At 36.9% G+C, this 15,940-nt stretch overlaps 1 long non-coding RNA gene across 1 annotated transcript; it reads right to left on the bottom strand.

The window, feature by feature from the left end:
- Window positions 1-7,500: 7,500 nt before the first annotated feature.
- On the bottom strand, window positions 7,501-10,536 carry LOC132029350 (uncharacterized). Its single transcript, XR_009407780.1, has 3 exons — window positions 10,399-10,536; window positions 9,906-9,969; window positions 7,501-7,732 (listed from the first exon to the last, which is right to left on the bottom strand). It is a non-coding gene; the product is annotated as an uncharacterized LOC132029350 (long non-coding RNA).
- Between the last annotated feature and the right edge of the window lie 5,404 nt (window positions 10,537-15,940).

The following is a 15,940-nucleotide window of genomic DNA, read 5'->3' as shown; positions in this document are numbered from 1 at the left end:
CAAAGGTGACTCCTCCATGGGGTGTGGTATAGATAATTGAAATTCTTTTATCCTTAATTAGGAGTCTTGAGTTAATTTTTAAAATAAAGAACATTTTGGTAGGAAATCTTTTACTTTGTTGATGTATTAGTGTTACAAATTTAAATTAAGGCCAATAAACTTTTGAAAATCACATTGAAAAAAAAAAAAAAAATATTGATATGGTGAGTCGTATCACTTCTAGTGCTTTGCAGACTCTTCTTGTAGAAGCAAACCCCTTAAAATTTTGCTTCTCAAACATTCATTGAAAGCTATGGTTGTGGAAATTGAACGTTTAAATACTGTTCTATCAACATAATTAAAGTCCATTGGTAGAATATCAAATGAATTTGCTTCCAATTCATTCCCCCCTATAAATACTATGATATATTAGTTAAAACTAAATATAAAGCAGGTGATATCTTGATTATATTGTTCATTAATGAAAATTCCAAATTAAAATGATTTCTAATTGGGTGAATATCATTTTCTCTCACTAGAAAATCAAACTTTCCTTATAATATTAGATTTATGACGTTTTCCCTCGTATTTCAAGATCAAGCTAGGAAAATGCATTAAATATCCCTAGACGATACTCAGATTTACGATTACACACTCACCAATTTTACACGCCCACACACGAAAAAGGGCTCCTAATTACCATTCTTATCAATATTTTTAATTAACTACCAAAGATAACAATATTTTACAAATAGCAATTTAAGAGAAAAGGAGTATCCTATAATTAGTGGCGTTTTCAAAGGCGTTTCAGGCGAGTTTCTCCCAGGGCAGGGCGTACCAAAAACGCTTCAGGACGCAAATGAAAAGCGTAGATCTATAGGGTGCACGTTTTAGAATTTGGGGCGTAAACCCCGGGCGCAAAAGCATACGCCTCGGGTGTAAAAGCGTACGACACGTGCGTTAAATTTGTTTTTTTGTTGTTTTAAAAGTATTTTTGCTATAGATCATGATTTTATTGTTAGTGTAATGATAATTATACTTCGTGCTATCATGTTTTCATGTTATAGTGATTTTTTCTAAAATATATAAATAAAGAAAAAAACTCTCCAAGAAATTAACACTGCCATAAATAGGTTTTTAGATGATTATGCCTGAAATTGATATGATAAAGATTCCATAGCATCATGTTCCTGAGACAACTTTACTATTTTTTGTCATTGCTCTTGCACTTTTTATCCTTCTCCTTCTTTGAAATATATAAACAAAAATGAATGCAAATATTAATTGAGGTGAGACGGACTAGTAAATGCATGTGGAGATCGATGATGATTTCATTTTACAAATTATCTCGGCTATTTTCATTATTTGTGTTGTTACCCTTCTCAAATAATAGTTATAATAATTTTTCTATATTATTGGTGATAAATTTGCAGATTTTTAATGAAAATTTGACTTTACTTATTTTTTTTAGTAATAAAACTATAAAATTGAAGATACATAAGACTTATGCCTGGTAGATCCATTGGACTTACGCTCCATATTTCGGGACTTACGCCTCGCCGCATCTTTGCGTAAAACGCCTCACCTCGCGCCCCCGCCTCTTAAAACACTGCCCTTAGCTTTAGCCCCCAAAATTGAAAACTGATTTCCCACATAATCCTGATAGTATATGCTTTAGTTTCTTTCCCATAAATCCGTCCACCGACGCAATTGCTATCGCCCGCGACATCATTAGTGACTGGATCTGTTTGGCACGGGCTACAGAAGCATCTCTGGCAGCTTCTTCGAAGAGTTCTCCATCACCGGTAGCGTCACATCTTACCAGTGACGGCGCCAAATTTTTTGTCAAGGGTGTCCGAATTTTTAAGAAGTAATATTATATATATATATTAAGGGTGTTTAATATGTAATATATATCTGTACAACGCAATAATTGAAATTAAGGTCTACACGTATAATTTTTCGGTGAAGGATGTTCGGTTGACCATCGGTTGAACATCCTTGATGGGCTGTGGCGTACAATTGCTGGTAGGCTGGTAGTGTCACCTCTTACAGCCACTCCTACAACAACACATGTCTTCATGTATGTTGTTTGTGAGAGTTCTATTACCCCTTAATAATTTTTAATTGAAATTAATTATGAAATTGATTAACAATATTATATGAGTTCACGGTGACAACGGAATATGTCAATGTACACGGAAAAGAAATAATCAAAACCGCGTGTGCCACTTGCTTTCTTCCTCTTTTACTTTTTCTTTTCCTCAAACAAACAAAAATCAAACTTTGGGAACTTTGCATACGTAGCGGCTGGGACTTCAAAAAGTCTAACTACACTAAAACTACCCATGAAGGGTCCAATGTTTTGGTTTTTAATTGATAAGATGACTATGAAAGTTTGATCTTACTACTATATTTTTTGTAGCTAATAACGACAACCAATGATATCAGTTGGTAAAGGAAGTCTTCTTTTCCCTTCAAAACCAAGTTATGGGTGGCAAGTGAAACACATCGGTGGGTCTAAGATTTAAGCTTATGAATTCAATTTTTAAGGTTTTTAATATTGAATTCGTTATGTATTTCAAGTTATGGATTTATAATTATTATTCCCTCCATCTCAATTTATGTGGTATCTTTCGCTTTTTGAAATTTTTAATTATATTAACTTTTATATATCAACGTTTAAAATTTATGTTTTTATCATCAACATTTAAAATTTATGTTTTTATCATATTGATATGAAATAAATTGCAACTTATAATACTTATGGTATAGTTTTTGAATATTTAAATATTAATTGTAAAACATTAAGTTGATTTAATTCAGTTCAGCTTAAAAAATTAGTCAAATTGACTCTCGAAAAACTAAGCGTGTCACAAAATTGAGACAAAGGGAGTACTTATAATAATTTTAATCCATATTTACATATCAATTTATGCTCTGTATCAAAAGTATTGGACTCAAATGAATTTCGTCTGGCTACAACGTAATGACATGGGTATATTTTAATCAGTGACCCATGGTTTACGTTGGTTTCTTCTCTACAACCATAATCATTTGACAAATCCATCCATTTCTATATATAACATTATTAACACACAAAATAAATGTCTGGCAAGCTTTGTATTCAAGATATGAAGAAGGGTTTTACTACTACTATTTTCTATTTTGTTCTTGTAATTAATTTTCTTATTTTATCATCATGGTCTCTACTAAGTGAAGCCAGGATGATCTTGGACATGGAGCACTTGTCCTCAATCAAATTCAAAGGTGTTGTACGAGGTCGTCGTAATAGGGAGATTCCAATCGAAGTCAACCCTTCACCAAAATCAAATGCTAATAGTCATTCGCAAGTAATCCCTCCCGTTTCTAAATAAATGGTGTTTTAGAGCCTGTTTGAATGGGCTTAAAAAAAGCAGCTTATAAGTTGCTTTAAATAAGTTAAGCCAAACGGGCCCAATTATTTTTTTAGGCTTATTTTAAGCACAAAATGTCTTTAAGCTGGCCAGCCAAACACTCAAAAAAGCTAAAAATAGCTTATAAGCAACTTATAAGCCAATCCAAACGGGCTCTTAGATTTTTCATTTTATTTCAAAATAAGTGGTGTTTTAGGATTTCAAATAAAAATTGATTATGTTCCTCCAAAATTACCCTTATTCAGATAATCAAGAATCATTAACTAGCTTTTTTTCTTCTAGGCAATAACTAGGGACAAGTTAGTAAAAACACTCATATTTTTTTAGGAATAGGCAATTCTTAAAGCGTGTGCATAAGCTTAAAACACCACTTATTATGGAACGGAGGAAGTATAATTAAGAGACACTTCATCATATAATTAAGAGACACTTCATCATTTATTTTTTTGAATTAATTTTTTCCAGTGCTGTTTTATTAAAGATTTCTAACAGATCTAAATTTTAATGTGCACGCAGTGTTTTTAGTCCACCGCCGATGATAGGTGAATAGGGAAGCTCGTGAAGAACCAAAAATGGAATGTTGAATTTACTGTATGATGAATTTGTTGAATATTTAACTAAGATTGGGCCAGGCCACAACTATAGACTACAGAGCAATTTAGTGTTTTGTCACTCCCTCCCTCCCAACTTAAGTGTTTTAGTTTGATTAAACACGGAGTTTAAAAAATATGGAGAGATTTTTTAATCTTGTGGTTATAAATTAAAGATGTGTGTAATGTACTAAAATTTTGAATTTTATGATTTTAAACTTGTCATGTATGATGTTTAAATTGTCAACTTACTAAATATTAAAAAACACACTCTTTTTGAGACATATAAAAAAGGAATATAAGACACTTAATTTGGGACTTATCTTCTGTTTTCTCTTTTCACAATAATAAGTACCATATTATAAAGATTGGAGTTAGTATTGGTTGTTGCTGTTGCTATTAAATGTTATTACCTCTTATTCTACCATGAAAGGATGTGATATGATGGTTGAGATATGTTCACCTTTAAATCTTGAATTTGAACTTCAAAAATGAAGAAATGATACCTTAGTGGGAATACCCAATGTTAATATGAATTAATTGGAATAATGAAGACATGGGATATAAAGTGGGACTGGGATATAAAGTGGGACTTTCTTCATAATTCAGATTTAGTCATTGATTATTGCAGTGGCTGCAGGGGTACTCATTATTATTTCATAATCAGGTGTTTTCTGTCAAGAAAATTCCTAGGTACTAATAACTTTTGAGTATCTTCATCAACAGCTATGGAGTTTCTATGGATATAGAGCGTTCGATAGAGAAGAGAGAATTCTGAGAATTTGTAAATATCTTCTCATGTATTGAATGAAAAAAGTGTTTTCCCGTAAAATCTTTATCTACCAAAAAAACGAAATTTGAGATTTGTTTTTACGGGTTTAAAGACAAGTAGGTCGTATTCATCCGGAGACTCTCTCGAACGAGCTCAGGGTTTGGTTGTTTCTCTTATAAGGGATACAAGTAATAATATTTACCTAAGTTAACAAAGTAAATGGAAAGTAAGAAAATCACAATAATGATCAGATCTCCGAGAGTAAGTATATTTCTTAGCCAAATAATAATACAAGAAGTGAGAACTTGGGTACAAAAGTGTGATGATACTTTCTTCTCTCCTAAGCTTCGTTTATATAGACAAACCCTTGGTATGTTACTGCCCTAGGTGACGTCAGTCGAGTGACGCAGCTTGGACTCTGCGCACAGCGACACTCTGCTCGATGACGGCTGATGTGAAGGGAGTTGTTGGGAGTGGGAGGCAGCTATATAGATCCGTTTGAGACTCTTGTGACCGCAGAAACTTCTCGCCTACGCTTTGAAACCTCCGAGCCTGCTTACTCCTAATATTCCGAGACCTGGTATCCTTGGACCTCGCGTTCCCCGGTACGAGAATATCCTCAGATGTTTATTCCCGCATACAGATAGTCCCCTACTTTCCGGACGTTCCATTTCTGCGAAAGATCGGGAAGTGGAAAAGAAAAGCTGTCAGTCGTCAATCTAGCTACATGACAATTCTTGAGAATCACACTCTGGGACAACTGTTGTTAATATCCTCTCACGCCATCACTTAGCATTAAATGCTTCTTGTTTGGGTTTTCGGGAAACGGAAGGACCGTTGTGTCCTATTGGCTTTCACGCATCGACATATGGACAATCACCCTTTTTGAAGCGCTTTTTTCAAGGCGTTGATTGATGTTTCCCTAAGGACGCGCACTGCTTTCCCTATATAAGCCAACCATCCCAAAACGTTATTTTCATCCTGACCTCGCATCACTAATAATCATGTTCCATCTTTATCCATAGCAAGTTAACAATGACTCCTTTATCTTCTATCTCTGGCCCTTCAACCGTGAGACCCCTGCCGACATTTTGCTATTTAAGACGAATTTCACCTTGCCGACTGCTGTCAATGCCTGAAATTCTCTGGCCATCTTTTGGCGAGTAAAGTCCTTTGATACCCTCTCGAAACTTCTGGTTTTCGGGTCCCTGACCTCTGCGTAACAAAAAATTCTTCCCTTTTGGTTAGAGGCAAAAAATCCGCTCCCATGATACCTTCTTCCGCCATTCTTGATTGGCTGGGATTTTGCTAGCCCACTAGCTATTCAAGAGTTTTCCGCACAAGGTATAGTATATGTGTGGGACGACTAGTACCGCGCGCTTGGGAGGTAGTTGGATGCCTTCGTGATGCTCCCAAGCGTGGTGCCCGTCGTCTCTCACATATTTTATCCTTCTGTGATTTTTTAGCGATAACGTGCTTGCTGACTCAAATACCAACGGTACGTTTGTTATGCTTCACTTTTATGCGGGTACTTAAAAGCTACTAAAAGGTTGTTAGTTCTCTAAATGAATTTTAGTATTTTTAGAGTCGCCACTTAATTTATTAAGGAAAAATTAGAAAAACTGGGTAAAAGGGTTTATTCAAGCAAGAGAAAAATTCTTTTTAGTACCAGAGTTCGAGATAAGGGTTCTGATGATCCCTTGGGAAGGTTTTAAGCACCCTAGTATTAAGGATCCGTAAAATACGTTTGACATACGAGCTTCAATGTGTGATATATTGTGATTATTTTCTAAAATGTTTATTCATTGCTAAACTTATCATGCTAATCATAAAATTCAAAATTTCGGCAAAATATCCCCTCAAAAGAGGGATTTTGGTTTCAAAAATCCGTATGAGTGTTCAACTCATTTTATTGGCGGACTAAGACACACTCGGGGTTTCTCCCAAGTAGAGTCGCTACTATTTTAGTCCTAAGAAAATGAGTTTAGTACTTATAGGTTTTATAATACATCTATAAGAAAATATGGAGTATATCTTCTATTTTTATACATATACATACATACATACATATGAAGCCCGTTTTATACCTTTGAAGCTCGTAATCAACCATTGTTCCACTTTCCAAAGCCATCTTATCTCAAAGATTGGTCTAAGTATAATTCCTCTTGTTTTTGGTCTTTAAGGTTTGGGCTTTTGGCCCAAAACAATTTTTTTTATTTTTCCGAAAAATCAGCTTAAGTCCCTTGAAGTTGTAAAAGAGTTTCATGTTTACTTGATGAAAATTCAGATGTTTTTAACTTTCCAAGTTTTTCTCAAAATTAGCCCAAGTTCAGAAATGGATTTCTTTCCAGTCCGACAATCTTTAAACCTATTTGATTTAGCCCAGTTTAATATTGAGGCCCAAAAAGGAGACAGTCATATCAGTTTGATTCAAAATAGTTTGAAATGGCCTTAAGGCCCCAAAACAACCCATCTTTTATGCTAACTCGTTTTTATTTACAAATTTTTCATCAAGGGCAGAAGGCCCAAAACTTATAATTTAATACCAAATTAGAATTTGTTTAGACTTACACGAATATTGAATCAGTTTTAAGCTTAAGAAAATAGTTATTGGTTTCATGCAAATGTTGGATTAGGCGAGGTTTGAAAAGCAATTAGGCGACTAGTTGTTGGTTTCATGCGAATGTTGGATTGGGCGAGGTTTGAAAAGCAATTAGGCGACTTCCTAATAATACTAAGCGTCTCCCAAAGTTATAGCATCCATAAGAGGTTTCAATATGTACGCGTGTTGTTTACATATACAACATATATACAAATAATATACAAGTCACATATGTGTATATATAGGAGAAAAGGGTTAGGCTGGTGGGCCTACCTAAGCCCACCAGTTTGCCTATTTTCACTCATAAGTGGGCCTTCATCATATTTGCTTCCCTTATTTGTTCATCGGCCTCAATCAATGAAAGGTGTTGGGCCTCAGACCCAACATATTTGATAGAAGAGATGACCCAAGTGACCCGAGACGAAGTCCTATGCAAACAAAGAAGAAAAACAAGGAGAAATATGGTTAGAGGGTATCTATACTTAAGGACTAAATTAACAAGAGTTTAAGTAGATATGATACAACATATAAATCATATATATATATATGTGTGTGTGTGTGTGTGTGTGTGTGTGTGTGTGTGTGTGTGTGTATTTACTATGTGTACGTATTTATATTTCGACCTAGAATAGAAATGAAAACAAAAGCCTAGAAACGAATTGTAAGTTAAACAGTAGGCTCAAAATGTAAAGTCAATGAATAAACACATTCTAACCATAAGCCAAGGGACAGGCCCAACAAGTAAGCAGATGAAGGACCAAACCAAATAGGCACAAAGTCTCACTATTCAAGCACATAAGGTAAGTACGTAAATTCAACTAGAATGATATACAAGGTATACCCCTTTATATACACCAGAGCGTATACAAGTGGTGTATACTTTGTATATCTCAAGTATGTTGAACCCAAACATCAATATAGAGCAGAGTAAAAGAAGGTGGTTTCAGTGCAAATGGACAAGTGCATCATGGAAAGAAATGATATAAACTTGAATGTAAGTGAGCATAAATCCCAACTGTGATACTACATGATATTTTAGGAATGAAAACAAGTTAGTTTCAAATAGCCAATATTCAGAACCTGATAGGTTGCTACCTAATTATAAACTTACTAATCCAAGGAAAATAAGACAAATCTTTCATGGTGTTCAAGTCTAAAGGTAGAGGAGTGCAGGGCAGATATGTAGTGTAGACATGATTTAAGCCTTTGACTTCTTTTAGAGTGCAACAAAGCCAAAAATTAAGCATCAAAGATGTGTACACAAGATTTCACACACTAAAACGGGGCCAACACATCTTGCCTACAAACTACAGAAGAGAACCTATGTTGTCATGGTTAAAATAAAATAAAAAGGATCAAGCTTGATTATTATCAAACATGGTATTCTGAATTACATATAGGCACATGTTGACATACCTAGACAAAAATAAAGGCACACAAGGGTACGAGCAACCGTTCTCTACACATGAAGACATGTATTTACTTAAGATGAGTTACAAACCAAACTCAGAAATGTAAGTCAGCCAAGACCAGCACATATGACCAACACTTAAATATTTCAGACCTTTACTAATGTATTATGACTCACAGTATAACAAACTAAACATGAGAATACAAAGAGCAAGTTTACTTGGAGGATTGAGATTTGTTTACTTAGTAGGACACCTCTTCAAGTTTTAAATATCAATTGCAGCTCTTTTCTATATCAGATGAACATAACTCTACAAAACCATGTTAAAGATTTAAGGGGGTTGTTTAAATTGACTTAAGACAAATGAGGATTCTACCTAACTACCTTGAATTTTTTTCCTTAAGAAAAGCAATATTTCCTTAGGAATTTTTACTTTAAACTTCAAGGCAGAGTCCAGTTAAAAGCAAATTATGATAGACAGCTTAATAGTCCTGTTATTAGTGAGACTAAGCTAGATGGGAAAGCAACTAAGAATATACCAATATTTTCAGAGTTTAAGCAGTTTTGAGAAAACTTAACCACATGTATGATCCTCACAACCTACTTACATCCTAAGGTAAACATTACAAACCATCAATAAATCTCACATCAGAACAAGACTGCCAAAGACAAGGGTGACAGAGACTGATTTACATCTAAACAAACCACCACATAACCCAATTGTCAAATCTAAACACATGTCATTAACACACAACCAAGCAAGCATAGCATACAAACACATATTAAAGGTGTTGAGGACCTTTTATACACCTATGGTTGAACATGAACTTCAATAAACAAGCTAACAGACTTTCTAAGCAAATTTTATGTGACAAAGTAGCTTAGTTGAACCAAATCTAGTTATTAGTCATTTTTTATATAATAACTTGGACTGACCATAGTGATTAACCAATTCTAAACTATAACTTAAATAGATATTAGCAAGCTCAAGTAAACAACTAAAAAGGTATACATAATTAATCAAAAACTTCAACACTAACTAACTAAACACAGTTAATGCATGATTACACAGCAAAGCAAATAACTAAAATACTAGAAATAAACTCTAATATAGACTGAAAGGAGAAAGAATTACTTCTTTAAGCGTAACTTGTTGTCGAGAATGGACTTGGAAGATGCTCCTTGTTCCACTCGAATTGCTTAGGCACACCAACAAGAAATAAAAATTTTAAAACTTAAACTAAGATCAAATAGGTAAAGGTCTCCAAAAAATCAGAAACCCTAGTTAATTTAATCTTTTTGAGTGTAGTGATTTTGCAATATGCTAAAAGTTCTCTTAAATAGTGGAGAATGGGGTTCTTTATATAGAACCCCCAAATTCTCAAAACCCTAGTCGGGTCTGATGTGGGACTTCAAGATTTTTCATGAAATCAAACTTCAATCAACAATCAACGGACTAAAATGAAAGTAAAAGAGGAATCAATGGTCGGATGGTCAATCCGCATGACTCTCTCCAAACCAATGGCAATTCGCCCATTCAAAAACGAATACAAACAAATACAATTAAAGAAAATCAGTTCTTCCCATTGTAAATCACAGAAAAGTGAAGAAAGAGGAGAGTATTATACCGTGTTTGGGTGGGTATTGGTGGAAATGGTTGAGAATTGGCAGAGCAATTAATGCTCTTGCCATTCTCGGCCAATTTCCACCTGCAAAACCCATGCGGGCCCTTATCTTTGCCAAATCCAGTTTACAATGACCCTGAAGAGAGATGACTTAAGTGGTCGTTTGTTTTGCTAAAGAGTAAAATTGAGGGTAAAGAGGGGTATTACCTTTTTAAAAGCCAGTTGGGCCGGGTCAGTACTTGATGGACTGGGCCTGGCCGAGAAAATAAGACGGGGAGGGGAGGCTTTCATGTATACACATGTATATCTCGAGGGCAGGGTACTAGCTAAGTAAATAGCCCCAAATTAAGCCATTCAATTAATTTGAACACCCTAATTAAGGTCAAACATGATTAATTAACAAATTGCGTTAATAATGATGGCTAAATATGGACTTAATTGATCTTAACCTATGGATCTGGTTATTTCAATTATGGCCATGTTTGGCCCAATTAACCAATTAAAGCTAAATTGATTTAAACCAATGAATTTGGTTGTTTAATTAAGGACAGAAATATACTTAATCAACAATTTAAAGGCTAATTTTGCAACCATGACCTTAATTGATTTGAACCAATGAATTTGGCTATTTCAATTAAGGCCAGAATTAACTAACAATTGATTATTTCGAATGTAGCCACTATTGGCCATGTAGTAAGCAATTTATGGAATTTAACCACAATTAAACACTTGATTAATTATGACTAATTCTAATAAATTGTACCAATGCAACATTAAATATGCAAAGTTTGAGGGGTAAAAATGATTGATTCATTTAATTAATCATATTTCTTGAATTAAACTGAGTAAAATTGCTTGCTAATTGATTTATGATAATTTTAACAATTAAATAAATAATTGTCTTAAATTATTTCCTTGATTTATTTAACAAATGTCTCAAAAATATGTAAATTAATTTCCAAATGATTCATAACATTGTAGAAATTATTTTGCCAAATGAAATGGCAAAATGTTATCTAAATAATTTTATAAAATCATTTTGACTTGTAAAAAATACACATTTCAGTTCGTTTGACATCCAAGGACTCTGGGTAATTAAAATAAATTATGGGAGATAAAAAATTAGGTGTCAACAATGTTTGGTAACATTCCAAATTCGACCAGTACGGTTATGGTCGAATTCATATGGCGTACCTTTATGAACAGCGCCATTATTTTTAATATTAATATAATCTCCGACTTAAGAATCCCTAAATATGTCGCAAGCGGGAAAACTCCTTTCTTTCTAAATGCACGTGAGAGTGAATCTCGTGTTCGTAATCTGGATCCAGGCCCTGCTGGCATTTTTGATGAAGACTGGAGAAAACTCACGTCGCTTACTAGACCAGCCGGCAAGTTCGATAAGAGGTCCGTGACGGTTCTTCCAACTTACAGTCGACTTTAGTTGTAGCATTGAAGGTGGAACTGGTGACTTATGCAGCTTTTCCCGTACTTCCCCTATCCGAGGACTTGGATGCGCCTCCGGTGATGAAGTCTGGTCTCGCTAAGGAGAAGGGGAATCCTTGGTAGATCATGAGGCGCACTCCTCGAAAGTCTCGGCTACTGAGGTCCCAACGAGTAAGGGAAAAGGGGTGATGTCCTCTGTTGACGGTGCCTCCTAATCCCTCAAACTTCGGGAAGATGATGCCGCGATGGTGGGGCCGAGGGGGCCCTACCGTGCCTTTGCCTTTGGAAATGCCTTCCCGCCCAACAAGCCAAGTGATGCTGCATAAGTTTGACCTCCCTGCGTGGAGTACTTTTGAATTTATTTCTGGGGCTATTTTAGTAAATGATCTTTTCTTTTACTTTGTGTTCTTGGATTCTGCCTGAGGTTTTCGGGGCTTTTTTGCCATGCTACAAAATTCGCATGCTTTTGTTTATTGCTTTTTCCGTAATTGTTTAAATTAAGATTGATTGCTTTCAGCTTACTCTAGTTATGTTGATATTCTTTGTGGCTAAGTGTTCGTGATTTACTCGGTCCTTTGAAGTGGAGCAGTTCAACCAAGGGAATCCTTCCACCCTCAGGATTCTTTATCGGGACTATGCTTTGGTATGACCGTGAACGCTTGTGTTTAAGGTATACAATGCCTTTTATGTGTCATCGCATTTGTGTGCGAGATGCTTAGGTGATCTTTTTCCCCAATCCGGGAATATTACTTCCGGCCGCATTCATTATAATTGGGGATTTAAATCATCCTTATCATAATTAAGGAGGGCCCTCTTTGTTCGACTGCCAGCGAGGAGGACGTCTCGACCTCGCCTTATTTCGGCATAAGGTAATGATACCTTCACGCTCTGAGGCCAACTGGCCGTGTCGTGTGTTCGAGGTGGATGTTATCGGGTCCTAGAGGACACGTTCGTATCAACAAAGTCAGAGTATGAGAGGCTTTTCGAAGGCAATTTGAATCGCTTTATTCTATTTCCGCCTAATGCTTTGAATACATAGTTATTTCTTGCCTTGGGCACTTAATAGCAAAATAACATGGGAAACATCTTCGGCGCGACCGTCCTAGAAATTCTGTTCTGCCGCCATTTTTAAGTAATGCGTTGTTCAGTTGTTGCCTCATTAAAAACCTTGCCGATAAAAAGTCGTTGGGAAAAAGGTCGGTCAAGGAAAATAGTGCAACACATATTTTCAGATCTTCATTCCTGCTTCTTCCGAATTAGTCCTAGTCTCGGGGTCAGTCCCGATCTCGGGGTTAATCCCGATCTCAACGTTAGTCCAGTCCTGCAATCACAAGGGGGTACAAAAAAACGTGAATTGACAAAGAAGAAACTCATGCCTTCGAGGGCTTTCAAGGCCTGATCTTATCGGTGAAGTCGACCGTGAATTCCGACAACCAGGGGGCTCGGATAACTCCTGAGGTTGGTAGGAAAGCTCGTACTCGCTCACTTTGATTGACCATTTTGACAGTCATCTTAAGAGATTTTCAGCGCGGAGTAGCTCTTGTAGCAAGGCATCGGTCACAACCGTAACCGGTTGGCATTGAAAATAATGTCTCAGATTTTGTGTGGCAGTGATTAGAGCCAGGACCAACTTCTCCGAGTCTGGACATCGTGACTCGGCCCTGGTTAATATTTCTTGGTGTAGTAGATGGGAAGCTATTTTTCTGCTTCTAATCGCACGAGGGCGATGTTAATGGATATCTTCGAGACAGTTATGTAAGCAAATAACTTTTCTCTTTCCTCCGGTTTAGCCATTATGTGAGGGATGGCTAGGTAAGCTTAGAGGTCCCTCAGGCTTTGATCACATTCTTGCGTCCATAGGAAGCAATGGTCCTTTTTAGTGAGCTTGAAGAATTCATGACATCGGTCAGTTGCTTAGGGTATGAATCTTCCCAAGGCTATCACTTTCCCGGTTAACCTTTGAACCATTTTGACATTGTCCAAAGTATCCGGCATCGATCGGATAGCCTCTACCTTGTCTGGATTCATTTCGATCCCTCGACTCGAAATGAGAAAACCCAGAAACTTGTCCAACCTGACTCTGAAAGTGCACTTCTCAGGATTCAGTTTCATGCAGCGGCGTCGCAAATCGTCAAAAGTTTTGGCTAAGGACTCTAGGTGGGTCTCCGCTCGTCGGAACTTAACCAGCATGTCATCGATGTAGACTTCCATAGGCTTATCGATTTGTTTCTCGACCATTTTGTTAACCAACCTTTGGTAGGTAGCCCCTACATTTTTAAGACTGAAAGGCATAACGTTATAACAAAAATTACCATGGTTAGTCATGAACGAGATTTTCTCCCGATCATTCGGGTGCAAGTTGATCTGATTATACCCCTAATGGGCATCCAAAAAATTGAGCAACTCATGACTGGCCGTGGCATCTATCGTTTGGTCTACGTGCGGAAGAGGGAAAGAATCTTTAGGGCATGCCTCGTTAAAGTATTTGAAGTCCACACACATTCTGAACTTTTTAAGTTTCTTGGGTATAACCACCATGTTGGCGCCCATTTGGGGTTCTTAACTGCCCCTACGGACCCTATGTTGAGCAAACGAGTCACTTCTTCCTTGACGAACTGGTCTTTTATTGCTGCTATGGGCCATTTCCTTTACTTGACTGGGACGTGATTACGGTCCCCACTTAATTTGTTGACGGCTATATCCGGGGGGATCCCTGTTATGTCAAGATGAGATCACGCAAAGCAATTAGAATTATGAGTTAAATAATTCAAAAATTCACTCCTGTGCCTGTGTGATAGATCTGAGCCCAGGTATACCTTCGTTTCGGGACATTCTTCAAAAAGCTCCACACTCTCTAGTTCTTCGACTGTTGAATATGCGGGATCTTTATCTGGTGGTAAGACGAAGCCTTTCGGGAGGGCTTAACCGTGCATTCTTTGTCATCTAACCGTTCCTTATTTTCTTCGGATCCCTTGCCTGGGTGCGGCTTCTGTAATTGCTATTGATCCGTTGTTGATCGCTGGGAAGCCACTACCGCCAGCATATCCTCTCTTTGACTATGGAGGCTGTCCCCATTAAGTTCTCCGATCCCTTAAGGTGAGGGAGCTTGACTTTCTGGTGATAAGTTGAGGGATTGGCCTGCATCGCGTGTATCCATGGTCTTTTGAGGATCGCGTTGTAAGTTATATCCCCGGACACGACATCAAAGGTTGTGATCTGCTTCACGTCGCCAGCACAAACAGTCAAATCTATCTCTCCTTTGGTCACCTCGCTGGACATATTGAATCCCGCCAGCACCTTAGTCGTGGGGACAACGGACTCCTCCTCCCCTGTTTCTTTCAGAACCCTTAGCAGAATGATATTCGCCAAGCTCCCTGAATCAACTAAGACACGCTTAATAAAAGATTTATGAATTGTTAAAGATATTAACAGAGCCTTCTTATGGAATGGGGAGAGGTTCCCTCAATTAGCCTCGGTGAATGATATATCTTGATCTTCTCTACAAATCTGAAACTCTTATCCTGGAGGTGGTGGTAATCGAGACCTTCAATTTTTTTTTCGTGGAAGTGTAAGTGACTTTATTTACCATCTTTATGTCAAAGATCATATAAATGGTATGCGTAGGTGGTGGCTGTAACACCCCATACCTTTAACCTAAGCTTTGACCATGATCCCAGACTTAGAAAACCCGATAAAGAATGTGGGAATTGAAAATTTCCTCTTCAGTTGTAAAATGGTGGTTTACGCCCATGAACAGTGACCTTATTTCAATATGCGGCCCGTATTTCAAGTCGTAAACTGGTACCAAAGATTTCTGAGCATTCTGGAATTTGACACTTAGAGGTTACATCGTTAAATACGGATCATATTTCAAAATACGGCCTGTATTTCAAAACATATTAGGAATTTGGGAAAACTTCCTTGATGAAAGTTGTAGAGCTTTGAAATACCTTTCCAACAGTATATTATGAGGGTCAAACGGACATCTGTGCAAAGAGTTATGACCATTTTGCATCGAAGAGACGCAAGGCAGTCCATGCCACGGACACGGACCGTATTTCAAAATACGGCCCGTCTTTCAAAAAACGGCCGTATTAAA

Source organism: Lycium ferocissimum, chromosome 9 (genome assembly GCF_029784015.1).
Source record: "Lycium ferocissimum isolate CSIRO_LF1 chromosome 9, AGI_CSIRO_Lferr_CH_V1, whole genome shotgun sequence".
Lineage (NCBI taxonomy): Eukaryota > Viridiplantae > Streptophyta > Magnoliopsida > Solanales > Solanaceae > Lycium > Lycium ferocissimum.
This window is presented reverse-complemented; position numbering and strand designations above follow the sequence as displayed.